Source organism: Castor canadensis, chromosome 10 (assembly GCF_047511655.1).
Source record: "Castor canadensis chromosome 10, mCasCan1.hap1v2, whole genome shotgun sequence".
NCBI lineage: Eukaryota > Metazoa > Chordata > Mammalia > Rodentia > Castoridae > Castor > Castor canadensis.
This window is the reverse complement of record NC_133395.1, coordinates 83,768,119-83,781,352: the sequence shown is the minus strand read 5'-3', so window position 1 is coordinate 83,781,352 and position 13,234 is coordinate 83,768,119. Positions and strand designations below refer to the sequence as shown.

The 13,234-nt window shown below is 38.0% G+C and overlaps 1 protein-coding gene across 3 annotated transcripts in view; it reads right to left on the bottom strand.

Moving 5' to 3' along the window:
- Sgcg (sarcoglycan gamma) overlaps positions 1–11,903 on the bottom strand; it is a 92,263-nt gene extending 80,360 nt beyond the window's left edge. For all 3 annotated transcript variants that reach the window (XM_074043723.1, XM_074043725.1, XM_074043724.1), the window contains exon 1: positions 11,733–11,903. The gene's annotated coding sequence lies outside the window, so the exon portion shown is untranslated. The remainder of the gene's footprint in view (positions 1–11,732) is intronic.
- Positions 11,904–13,234: the final 1,331 nt, after the last annotated feature.

The window sequence follows — 13,234 nt, the reverse complement described above, 5'->3', positions numbered from 1 at the left end:
TTTTTTTTTTTTTTTTGGTGGGACTGAGGTTTGAACTTTGCTCTTACAGAGCATTTGCTCTACCACCTGAGGGACACCACCAGCCCCATGAGTGCCTCTTTTAACTAATGTTTTGGTTTAAAATACCACCTACTGGTCTCAGCTGTGTTGCATTTCATTAAAAAGGCCTTAATCTAGATCAGCAGGAATTAAATGATGAGGTAGCATATTCAATTTAAATTTTTTTCTAAAAAGTTTATTTAAATTTTTTTTAAACTAGGCACTATATTAAATGTTTGTTAGGGAGGACTTCCAGAGCCTCTGGTTCAGCTAGCTTCTTTCATATATTATAATTATCACTGGGCAAGATACCAACTGCCTCACACTTTGAGGTCATGGAAAGCGGTATTCCTGTTGGCAGGAGAGCATACTGACCAGAACAACACACAGCTTTGAGATCTATTTATGATTCTTTACAAAAGCAATTAATTAAGTACTTTAGAATGTAAAAATCTATACCCTGAGATATAGAAAGAATTCCAAGTTTAGATATACATTAAACAAAATTTAATTTATAGACTCTTCTATTTAAAAAATGATTTACATTGTCATTAAAACACCCTTCCCCTATTATCCTTCCTTCAAAGTATGTTGATTCTATGATTAGTTATGATCGACTTTAAATGCATCTTTCAAATATAGTTATCAATGTTTTAATGGTTGGGCTCTAGAAAAGAATCCTTAAAATATGTTTTTGAAAAAATATTAGCTTCAATTAGCTCTTAAATTCATGGTCCTCTGTTTTTTATTTAAAATGAAATGACCTAGGGATCACAGTCTTTGATTTTGTCATTGCACATAGCACAGTGAGTTGGTCATAGTGTAAATTGCTAAGTAAATGCTGCCCACTGATATTCTTTACTCCCAGGGACACTTCCTAGTGTGCCTACTTCGGATAGTCATTGCCAGGTGTTGGACACAAAGATAATCAACATTTGGACCCTGCTGACAGGAGCTAATATCATATAATTTAAAAATGAGGGTTTGAAAAAGAGCTCGAGTTCCTTACACATGAGAAATTCAATTATATCTAAGAACTCAGAGAATGAGTTATGTAGTTTAAAGCTATAAACTGAATAGCTCCCCCTCTATCTGACAGATTTTATATATAGCTGAAAATAGAATTGGAAGGCACATCTCTTTAGAAAAACACCACAGGGTGATAAAGATGAAAAAAGTTTAAAGGACGGGGCTGATGAATGAGAGGTATAAATATGTTTCATTTTTACTTCAGTGGAGACAACCAGAGAAAACATAGAAAAGACAGTGGTTAAAGAACTAACAGCCAAAATTTTTCTTTTTATAATTGAAGCCAAGTTAAATTGACAACAAACACTGACTCCTGAAGAACTCAAATTTGTTAAATAATATCATTTTGAATCTAGAGAATGTCATAATTAAGAAACATTTGACCAGGCACCAGTGGTTCATGCCTGTAATCCTAGTTAATGAGAAGCAGAAATCAGAAGAATTCTGATTCTGAAGGTTCTGGTCAGAAGGTTCAAAGCCAGTCCCAAGCAAATAGTTGGCAAGACCATGTCTTGAAAAAAACTCATCACAAAAAAAAAAAGGATGGAGTGACTCAAGCACTAAGAGTGCCTGCTTAGCTAGCATAAGGCCCTGAGTTCAAACCCTGGTGCTGCAAAAAGAAAGAAAATATGTATCACTAACAAAGCCTTCTAGATTTGTTTAAAGGCCAAGCTGGACTCAAACTCCTGATCCTCCTGCCTCAGCCTCCCAAGTGCTGGAATTATAGATGTGCACCACCACACCTGGCTTTATAGATGTTTTTGAATGAAAGAATGAACTGTTAGAAGAAAAATGGTACCAGAAAACATTAAAACCAAAGATGGTACAAGGTCAACATTAGAAAGTTTTCAAGGTAAATAGACTTTAAAGTAAAAAAGCACCATTTGAGAATAAGGGATGTTAACTCTACCTTAGTTTAAGGCTCCCAAGCTCCAGCTTTGTAAAGATGGAGCACGGTGAATGAAATTTCTCCAGGGAACTCATGTGAGGCCTGGCAGAATTTTGGTTCCTGAGAAGGAATGCATACATCTCATCTCTACTTTCTTTCAGACTTCTAAGGACTCGTTCACTCCCACAGCAAATAGTTATACCTCTTCTCCGTGTGCTTTCTGTCTCACTGTTTGCACTATAACCCACATCACTCCAGATGAGCACAACATTTAGGAAAACAAGAGGATGCAGAAGTGCTCACCCTAGTAGACGTGTGACAAAAAAAAAGAACATCAGGACAAAAAAAATTTAACAGCAGATAAACTGGGAGAAATATTTGCCTTAAAGACAGGACAAAATTAATACTCTTAAAATAGAAACAATTGTAATTAAGGAAAAACAAAAGCAAAATCAATAATTTTTTGTGATGCTATAGCTAGAACCCAGCTTGCTCATGCTAGGCAACTACTTTACCACTGAGCTACACCCCCACCCTTCAATGGATTTGGAGCAACAAATATGCTCAAAATTATCATCGAAGAAACACAAGAGCTACTAGACATAAGGCTGTCAAGATGCACTATGCAGCAAGGAAATGCAAACAAACACAACTTTCATAAACACAAGAGCAATTTTCAAAGATCAAGGGAAATTTAAAAACTGGTAACAGCCCAAACCAGCAAAATATTTGAGAGACAGACATGCTCTTCTTCAGAAAATTAACATAATCCCCGTAAGTTATCTGGCTCTATATGCTGAAAACCTCAAACAGAAAATCTAATTCTGGGAACTGAATCTAAACAAACAACTAGAAATGAAAACTAAGGTTTGTGTTAACGACGCTTATGTTAGAATTATCTCTAATGATAAAAACCTGGAAGCTAAGTGAAGGGTTAAATGTTAATTTACAGGATTATCACAGTGTCTCAAACTTAATGTTTTATGTTTGAAAAGCATTAAATAACCCAGGGAAAAGCTAGTGATCTAAAGGTAAATGAAAAGGTACAAAATATAAGTACATATCCGTAGGAAAAAATATTAGAAACTAGAAAATTGTAATAACACTTTTCCCCCATATTGTACCTTTTCATTTCAAATAGCATTTCCCAAATGTTTTTCTGTATATTTTCAGATATGGATTTTTTATATGGTACATATGTATGTAGTCCTTCTAATAGTAAAGTTAATAATAATCCCAACTTCACGACCAAATAATTTCAAGAACAATTCTGCTAAATTTTTCAATCAACTGCTCACTCTGGAAACCTCCACATAGAAGTGCTCATAATTATCAATTTCATCTGAAGTTACAATATGGATAATTCTGGAAATAATACACAGCCTTCTTATAAATACATACTTGATACACTGTACACAGGAGTATGTGTGCTCACATGTGCACAGACACACATCCGGATTCAAAGATCACAAAATCATTCTGTCTTCTTTGCAGCAGGGTTGACTTTCAAAGTAAAATGGAAATTGTGTCATATTCAAAAAGTCCTTGCAAAATACAACAAACCAACAGAATAAAGGCCTTTTAAGCATCTAACAAAACAGAATGGGGAAGAGACCTTTATTTGCATGAGAAAGCAACTAAAAGAAAGGAAAAAAGCTGAAGCCTACTGGCACAGGGATGTTAGCTTACAAAACTGGTTTTGTTTTGTACTTTGGCTTTAGGCCTATTTTTATATTTATAAAAGCAGGCAATGCACTTTTCCTGGTTATTTGTCCTGGATTTATTAAGTACACTCAGAAATCTGAAGCTTTTAGAGTACTTATATAGAACTTGACTAAGAAGAGATGTCAACATCCAAAGACTGAATTGGCAGAAATGACACAGAACAGCAACTGAGCAAGTCAGCTGCAAATACCACGATGAAGACTGTAGCATTTGGATACCCAGCCTCTTAACCAGAACCAGCTGTTCCTGGGTACCACATTTGCTCCAGTTCTTGCCATGGGTTATATCTACCATCAACCTCTGCTGTAGTGCACCTATGAAATGGAGAGAGAAAGTTAACAGTCAGCGGCTGCCGGTGCTGAGTTCACGCTAACAGTGCTACACTGAGGGACCGCTGGAGCCAGTGCAACTCTGCATCTCCTTCTGCCTCAGACAGTGTGGGCACCTACTGTTTTCTCCTGTGCCATATTGATGTTGAGTGTCTGCTGTTTTCTGCATCATGTGATAGTTGGCACCTATTGTTTTCTTCGGTATATTATAGTGTGTTAGTACTGGGTTTTTTTCCTGATGAGCACTATACAAAAGGAAGCTGAAAAACAGGAATCTGAGCATGGTAGTTGACAGGTTGGACATCTCCAATGTTTTTCTTTTCTGTGAGTGCCAGCTAGATGCCTACTGTTGTCGTCTGTGTCATATTAGAGTGGGCATCTGCTGTCCTTTTCTGTATTATATTATAGTGGACACCTACCACTTTCCTGTCCTGTCTGCCTTAGGAAGATCTCTCCTTAGCTCCATGTGGTGTGGTCCTGCAAACACATCTCAGTATCCCAGATGTGTACATGGCACAGTCTCATCAGCCAGGGGATTTTATCAGTCTAGACTTAGAGAATGGTACTGGGGAGCCATGGGATCCAAGCAGGCCACTATATGTCACTTGTTCCAAAATTGATGCAGACAACTCTGTGAGGGAAGCTTGCCTCCGGTGTCAGAAGCTAATACCTCACCACCAACACCCATCTTTCCCACCACTTGGAAAGAGCTTGCAAGAGAAGTCTGGCAAGAAGAGATGGGCAGAGGGACAGAGAGTATTAGAGTGAGGGGCAATCCTACCAACCTCATTTGAGATCCTAAATTCAGGACTGATTTATGGATTACTAAATTCCCATCTTTGCCTGAATGTTTTTAACATGGATTTCTGTCATGTGCAACAGAAGTAGTCCCAGGAGTTACAAAGATAGATAAAGCTTATGATGGTCAGTTATAGAGTAAGCAAAGATTTTACTAACTTGATAAGTGATGCCTTTCGTCCAGTTTGCACCCACTTTCTTTCCTTGTTAGATTCTCCTGAAGAAGAAGTAAGCCTTTAGTCAGAGGAAAGTTTATCACTCTGCTTGGAGAACTGGTCCATGACATGTGGTGGCCACACCTGGCCTCGGCCTTCCATGAGCACCCTTTGTGTCTCTTTTGTTCTGTAAAGTCTACAACAATGTCCTGTTTATTTCTTCTATAGCTGTCTTCAAGACTTACAATTGTATATATTTGTTTATTATTGCCTGTTCTTCATGAAACTCATCTCCATGAGGACAAGAAGGGTGTCTGATTTGTTCATTATATACCTGGTACCCAGAATAGTGCCAGGTACATAGTAAGGGCTCAATTGTAAGTATTTGCTAAAGGCAGGCAAATAAAATATATTCTCACTTACAATGTATTTGTGGAGTAGGCTTCCATGTTTGGGAATATGGCATTATGATTAAAAATGTACTTCACTGCATCTTTACCCACAATTCCTATATTTCTCACCTCCCTTCTTTTGCAGAGAGCCTACCAGCTTCAACAGAAACTCTATGAGCAGCTGAGAAAGCACAGCAGCCCACCAAACAAAGAGGAAAGTGACAGACTGATGTATTATTATTTTCCAGGCTCCTTTGTGGCTCTAATGGCATTACTGGTGCATATGTCGTAATCCATAGGCTGAACCTTCCCTCCTTTCACATCTCAGTGGTCAAGCACACTGCTCCATTTTCTAGCACAAATGTTAATTCCATCAGCATTCTTTGTCTTTGAACAGTATACATGCAGGCACAAAGGAAGTAAATTCTATATAAGATGAATGGGTGTCATCTGAGAAGAAGATTAGCATCTGAAAAGCACTGCTTCTGTTTGTTTCTCAACTCTACCGTCTTATGCATTTCTCTTTTGCTATTACATGAACTTGCCTGAATTTTAGACACAAGTCTGCCTGGTTCTATGATGAAAACTTTATGATGGTCAGTTCTAACAACTGATCAACTCAGATGGTCTATCAGACTTCTCACAGTGGGTGACTCCTGACCACCTCGGTTCTAGGATGCATCCTGACATTATGTAGGATATGCTGGAGGTGCTCTGCACAAAGTTCTGTGCTTCTGACATGTGCCCCTTCCTTCCCTGGGGACTGGTCTGCTGGACCATGCTTCTCTCTGCCTGCACTTGACAATGGGAGGCTTTGATGTTTTTCTTCTTTTCTTTCTTTCCTTCTTCAAAATGACCTTCCTTCCCCAATCTCTACCCCAGGGTGAGGTCTTACTACAGCTCTGGGGAAAACTGTGAAGATTTACATGGGAATGCACAGGCTCTTAACATTAAGACTCCCCCAACAAAAGTGGCAGATGAAAGCCACGATACTATCTGACCACAGCTTATCTCTTTATCTTTAAAATACATATTTCTTTGATTTAGATGACAAATGAAAATGATAATTTAGATCTTGGTTTAATATGTAGGCTTTCAGAAAACAATATATGTACTTATAGGTTTTTGTTGTGGATTTTGTGCTGTGTTATCCATAAAATATCTGCAAATTCCTCACAAGCTGTGTCTAGAGGTGTGGCATATTTGATTACGTGCTATTTCGTGAAAGCTGTATCAACAAATTAGTTCCATGGAATATAGTTTTCAATTATCCAGTTATTCAAGATTATTTTTAATATGTGAGGGGCTCACAGGTGTGTTTATTGGTAGAAAGGTTTTCTTAAAATGTGAGTGGTATAATAGTTTTCTAAGTTCCACGATGCTGTGAATGAGCCTTATGACTGGGATCCTCATAGTTTTTACGGCTCACCCTCTTGAACCCGCTGGCTGTCTTTCTCAAAACAGGTTAATTGTAAAACCACTTGGTGAATTACAAGAATTTAACATTGTAAGAATTATGCCTCTCCTATAAACATAGCCATTTTTATCATCACTGGACATGCATCACATGAAACCAATCCAGTTAACTTTATTATAATCCAGTTAACTAATTGCTGTGCATTTAGGCATTCTACACTTCTAGAGATCTATATTTCCCTAAAATTTGCTATCACACCTCAAAATGGAAAGCACAATGCTCCTAGAATAATGGTTAGCACAGGGAAAGCCTATACTCGCTATTGTTATACAGTAGCATGAAAATAATGGTCTATGAATCTAGATCATCTAATGTTTCAAAGATTATATGTTCATAGAAAATGATGCTGCTTCTTGACAAAGGTCTGGAAATGATTACTACAGATATTACTCACATCAAATCAGAAGAACTGTAATGCCATTACTATAATTAATATGACTAACTGGGCAAGGATCTTTTGGATAAGACCCCAAAAGCACAGGCAACAACAGTAGACAAATGGGATTGCATCAGATTAAAAAATGTCTGCCCAGGAAGGGAAACAATCAGCAGAGTGAAAGGATAGTCACAGAATGGGAGAAGATATTTTCAAACTACATTTGACATGTGCTAATAGTCAGTATACATAAGAAACTCAAAGTAACCCAATACAGAAACAACAAACAAACATTAAAAATGGACAAAAGACTTAAAGAGACATTTTTAAAAGAAAACAATACAAATGGCCAATAGGCACATGAAAAAATGCCCAACATCACTAGTTACCATGGAGATGCAAATCAAAACCACAAAGAGATATCACTTCACACCTATTAGAGTAGCTGTTATTAAAAAGACAAAAGATAACAGATGTTATTTGTACAAGGATTTTCTCTAAGTGTGGAGAAATTAGAGCCTTTATAAACTGTTGGTGGGGATGTAAATTAGTATGGACATTCTGGAAAAAAGTTGAAGGGTTCCTCAAAAAATTGAAAATAGAACTGCCACACAATCCAGCAGTCCCACTTCTGGGTACATGTCCAGTGAATTTGAAATCTTATGTGCAGCCTGAAAAAGTTGATCTCATAAAATTTGACAGTGGAATAGGGGCTACCAGAGCCTGGGGAGAGTAGAGCAGAATCGGGAATGGGGAGGTTGAACTATAGGTTACATAGGAGAAGTCAATCTTGTGCTTCATCGCCCAGCAGAGTGTGTATTAACAACAGTGCACTGTATATTTCAAAATAGCTGGAAGAAAGGATTTGGAGTGTCAGCACCACAAATAAATGATAAATATTAAAGGTGATGGATGTACTCATCGCTCTGATTCGATGCACACATGCATTGAGACATCACACTGTGACCCGTAACACACAATCACTATTGTCAATCAAGACTTTCAAAAACAGTCAAATTGGGAGCTGCTCTGAAGGTTTATCCCAGCTATCACAACTAACTCTGCAATTCAAAGGCTTCTGCCCATTTTTGCTGCTTCAACCTCCAGCAGGTGTTTGCACTGAAGCTGTGCTTGATAGACTGGAATGCTAGTCACCAGGTTAGAACCTTGGGACCCAGGATGCACAATTGCTGTTGGAAAAATGAGGACCTAAAAGAGTGATTGGGTACACCATGAATTTTCCCGTGGACCACTATTCGGCTTTACCTGTCTTAGGTTTCCCAGAAATAGAGCTGCAGGGAAGATTCTTGTTCAGATGACTTACTAAGGAAAGTGTCTCAAGAGCAATGCATCAGCAATGAGGGAAGCAGGCTAGGGCAGGCAAAGGAGCAAGGCAAAGATATGGGCTGAGGCCAAGGGCAATTCTCCAGAGAGATGTGGAGGATGACCAGTCATTCAATAGCCAGTTAATGTGCTGACCCTGGGAAGGGGGCAGCACACAGTGCAGTGCCATTTATACTGTATGGACATGACACCTAAGTTTGACATTATTTACAAAGAAAGACAATTTAGAATGGTCTTAAATTAAAATTATACATGAAAGCTTTGTTTAATGAGGATAAAGTAGCCTGTCATCTATTTTATCAAGATTTTTATACTGAAGCTGAAATTTTCAGGGAAACCAACCATAACACCCCATTTCCCCCACCCCCAATTTGCTTCCACCCTGTAAACAATATTTAACTAAATTCTATCTCTAAAAGCTATCTATGCCAAATTAATGACAAATTTTAAGAAAATTATTTGAATTTATCAACTAAGCCAAGCTCCCTGTTAAGTTGGCAAGACTGAATGAAACATTAAAGCAAAAAAATTCTCTAGGTAGACATAATTAAGGTTCTTATCAAATGTGTAAATGCAATTTTCTGATTGCCTTTCCAGTTCATTAAAAAGCATTTCAAACGGCTCAGGCCACCATTCACTTTCCTTTTACCATTTCATTTTCTTTGAAATTGGAATGGGAAGTGACTTTCAAATGCTACCATATGTATACACTCAAATGCACTCTATGGAGACAGCACTTCAAAGTTTAACCAAGGTGAAAATTTTAGAGTACTTTATATAGTTTTCCTTAGAATTCTGAAAGTCTAAACTGTCCTTTGGTTTCTCTCCTTCCTAAATCTGCCATCAGCGGCAGTCAGCTGAGCAGGGAGGTTTTCTGTTTGCATTGTGGAAGGCACACTCCCTCTGCACAGTGACTGGAGAACATTCTCTGCTGGAACAGAAATAGCCTGTGTCCTGCCCATGTCGGGTGCACTCACCGTGCCATCTCAAAGGCTGGGAGAAGAGGTTAGAGATTCTCCCATTCACCACTATTCTCCCCTGACCCTGCTGGTGGGGTCAGGACAAGGTTACATGGGTTCACCTTCCTAAAGATCATGCTGTAAGTACCTTGGTACCTTCCGAAGTATCTCAGATAGAGTTAAGCCCCCCTTTTACAGATGAGCAAACCGAGACATGCAAGAAGCACTGAAACACAGCAGTCTGACTCCCCAGTCTAACCTCTTTTGTCTGTTCCTGTTATGCCTTTCAAAGATGTTTCCCAAGTAAAACTGAGAATTTAAGGAGTAGAGTTAAGTACACATGAAGGCAAAGCTGGGTTTTAGGGTGCCTCTCACTGCCTCCTCTACTGCCCCAAATCTGTTCTCCATGACAAGCAGGGCTCTCTTTCCAAAGACTAACTGTGACTGCACTGCCCTTGTGTCCTAAGTGTTCCTGTGGCTCCCCACTGCTGCAGGATGAAGCACAAAGACCTTTGGGCCCAAGTGAGCACCCCCTCAAAGCCCCAGCCTCCTGTTTCGTTGGTGCTACACTCCACACTAGGCATCCTCAAGTACAGATGACTTTGACATCCTGAGGGGTTTTGAGAGAAGTCTGTTGCAAAGTCACAAAGTAGCAAATGCTCCTGTGCCAATTTTCCCACAAAATTCTCTACAACGCAATGGTAAATTAAAAATGAAGTTGGAATATGTAAGAGCTACTACAGCGGGGGATGAAATCCACAATAGTCGTGAGAATGCCACATACAATGCACATACAACACTCATGAGAACATCTGGACCACAGTAGATCCGGAGAGGTATAAAGCCAGGAGCTGAGGAGGCTGAGAGGAAAACGAGGAGGAGAGGATAGAAACTCTGAAGGCCTGGGACAGCAGCAGTCTCTCTCAGAGCTTTGCCATTCCTTCCTTCCCACTGGAAGCCACAGACATGGTGAGTGTGGCTGGGCCATGGGAGGCCCTGGAGTAGGGAGGGAGGGAAAACATGGCCTCTATAAATACACCACACCGAACAAGTCGGGCACCTATCTGAATTTATAGTTAATATTTAATTTTTGTATTCCAGTTAAGAGCAACTTAGCTTAATGACCAGAAACTATATTTTTATGGGACAAATGGGACAATTTTATTTTCAGTATTTTAACTGCAAGCTAAGTTGGCATCATTTGGAAATTGGATTTGTTAGTCTTTGGAATTGTATCTCTAACTACAAACACTACTTTTCATTTGGCTTTGAAAACCTCAGACTCTAGAACTTATATAAAATTAACCTCAACTCGAGCCATTAGTTTTGAAGTTCCTTTAGTATGACTCTTGGTACCTATTCACAAAGTATTTCCCAGAAAAGAAGCAAAAAGCAAATATAGGATATTTTGTAGTTTGTTTTGTATTGGTAAGTTATTCCATCTTGTAAGTGAATCTGTCAGCCATTGAGTTGCATTTCTTCTTATTATCTTTCTTTGTTTCTTTAAAATTTTATGTTTTCCAATTGCCACACATTAAGTTAAGAAACAGGAAGAAATAACCCCAACTTCAGTAGGCAGAGGCATTCTCACATCTTTACTCCCTCTCTATTTCTGTTTACTTCCTGACACATTTTGAGCACCACTTTCTTTTCTTCTCCCAGACTGAGAAAGAAGCATTCTTCACTTTTTTAGTTTAAGAATATTTAGGGAGCCAGGTTGGTATTTTGCTCTTGTTTTGCTTTTTCCCAATTTACAAAACTCCTTGACTTTTGTTCTTATTAATCTTAGTCTATTTCTTAATGTCTGCAACAAAACTATCAATAAAATCTAAAGCAAGTAAGATTCTAACACAGACATTGCAACAGGATTAGGAGAAGTAATCTTAAGGATTATACTTGTTCTAGATTAATTACAGTATACAATTTAATGTCCAGTGCTATAGGAATGCTGTCATGCACTCGACAACTTGAAAATATTAGAAATATATGATTATGCTAAAAACACACATCATAGTATCTTGATACTCAGAATAACTTAAACAGTTGAAATGAGAAATTAAAATGTAATTATTTTGAGATAATTTATTCTACATTATTTTTAATTTATTAACTATTATGCCACCTATGAAGAAGAAAAAAAGCAAGAAATCTTATAACTATTTGCATTTTTTAAGTCACACATTTAATTATATAAAATTCCAATTAAATCTGATTACTTACCTTAGAATTTTTGTAAAACACGCTGTTGAAATACCTACAGCTGGCCTGAGCTCTGTCCAGGACCGAATGTCAAAAACTTTCAAACTTACAGGATGAGAATGAAGGATCCCAGCTTCACAAAGTGTGTCTGGAAGACAAGGTTCTCATGTGTTTGGCCTGGTCTCACGTTTCACTCCCTCCTATTAGCTACGGGCACATCTAATTTTACTCAGTGACATAAACAGCTCAGACCAGCCTAAAATTATTCCAGAACCAATCCCAGCTTGCAGTTCTCAGTGTGCCAAACCCAAAATGAAATAATACAAAAGGCCCAAACCAATGTTACAAAATCAGCATTCCTAAAGCATTTAAACCCTAAGTCATGACTCTTTTATGTAATTACAACGCTTTAAAATAAACTTTACCTTACTTGAATAACAAGAAGCTTCTGAGACAAGTTTCTGGTAGAATCTAATGCTGACAAAACTTCTGAACACTCACTTCTGATTAACACACAAAATTTAGAACTTGTGGCATTATAGTACATAAGGTATAAATTACTTCATAGTAATATATGTGTATATATATTCTCAGAAGACCTGTTCTCTTCCATTTATTCCTACTGTCACTTCTTGTGAAATTTGATACAGCTGTCATTCCAACAGCTGCAGACCTTAAATTAAAAGCTGATACAGCTTCAACTAATCCTACACTTAGGACATGTAAAAATCTTTCAAGAAGTCTCTCCACAGTAGTATTTCTTTTGTTTTTTTTCCTTTATTATTCATATGTGCATACAAGGCTTGGGTCATTTCTCCCCCCTGCCCCCACCCCCTCCCTTACCACCCACTCCACCCCCTCCCCCTCCGCCCCCACCCCCTCAATACCCAGCAGAAACTATTTTGCCCTTATTCACAGTAGTATTTCTGACATGACAATTCAGTTAGACATAAAATCACAGCAAAATGGCTTATTTTTAACAAAAAAATCTACGACCTTTGACAGTAATGACAAATATATTTTTGTATCAGTGTGTGTCTGAAAAGTCAAAGACGGAAACTCCTAACTCACATTCTTATTGAAATTTCATGTTTAAAGATTACAAATTGGGAAACCTTTCATCAATCAGCAAATTGAGTTTGTAGCAAAGAATGTTTCAGTGTTTTGGAGACTGCTTTCTGTGTATCGAGTTGTCTGTGTGATCTTCACTCACATTTACAGATTCAGTAATACAATCAACACCCATGTTCAGAACTGCAGGAGAAAATGGCTTAAAGAAGCCTTGGATTTCATTGAAATTATTGCAACAGGAGCTTCAAAATTATTAACGTAAATCTAGCTTGATTTTGAAGCTCACAGACACATCTGATACGTTTTTGATGGAATCATAACATTTAAAATTTTTTATTTATTTAATATTATTAGCACATACTCGTTGTACAGGGGAACACATTGAGACATTTACATAAGTGCTTACAGTATATCTTAGTTAGATTTACCCCCTCCATTTTTCTCCCTCACAC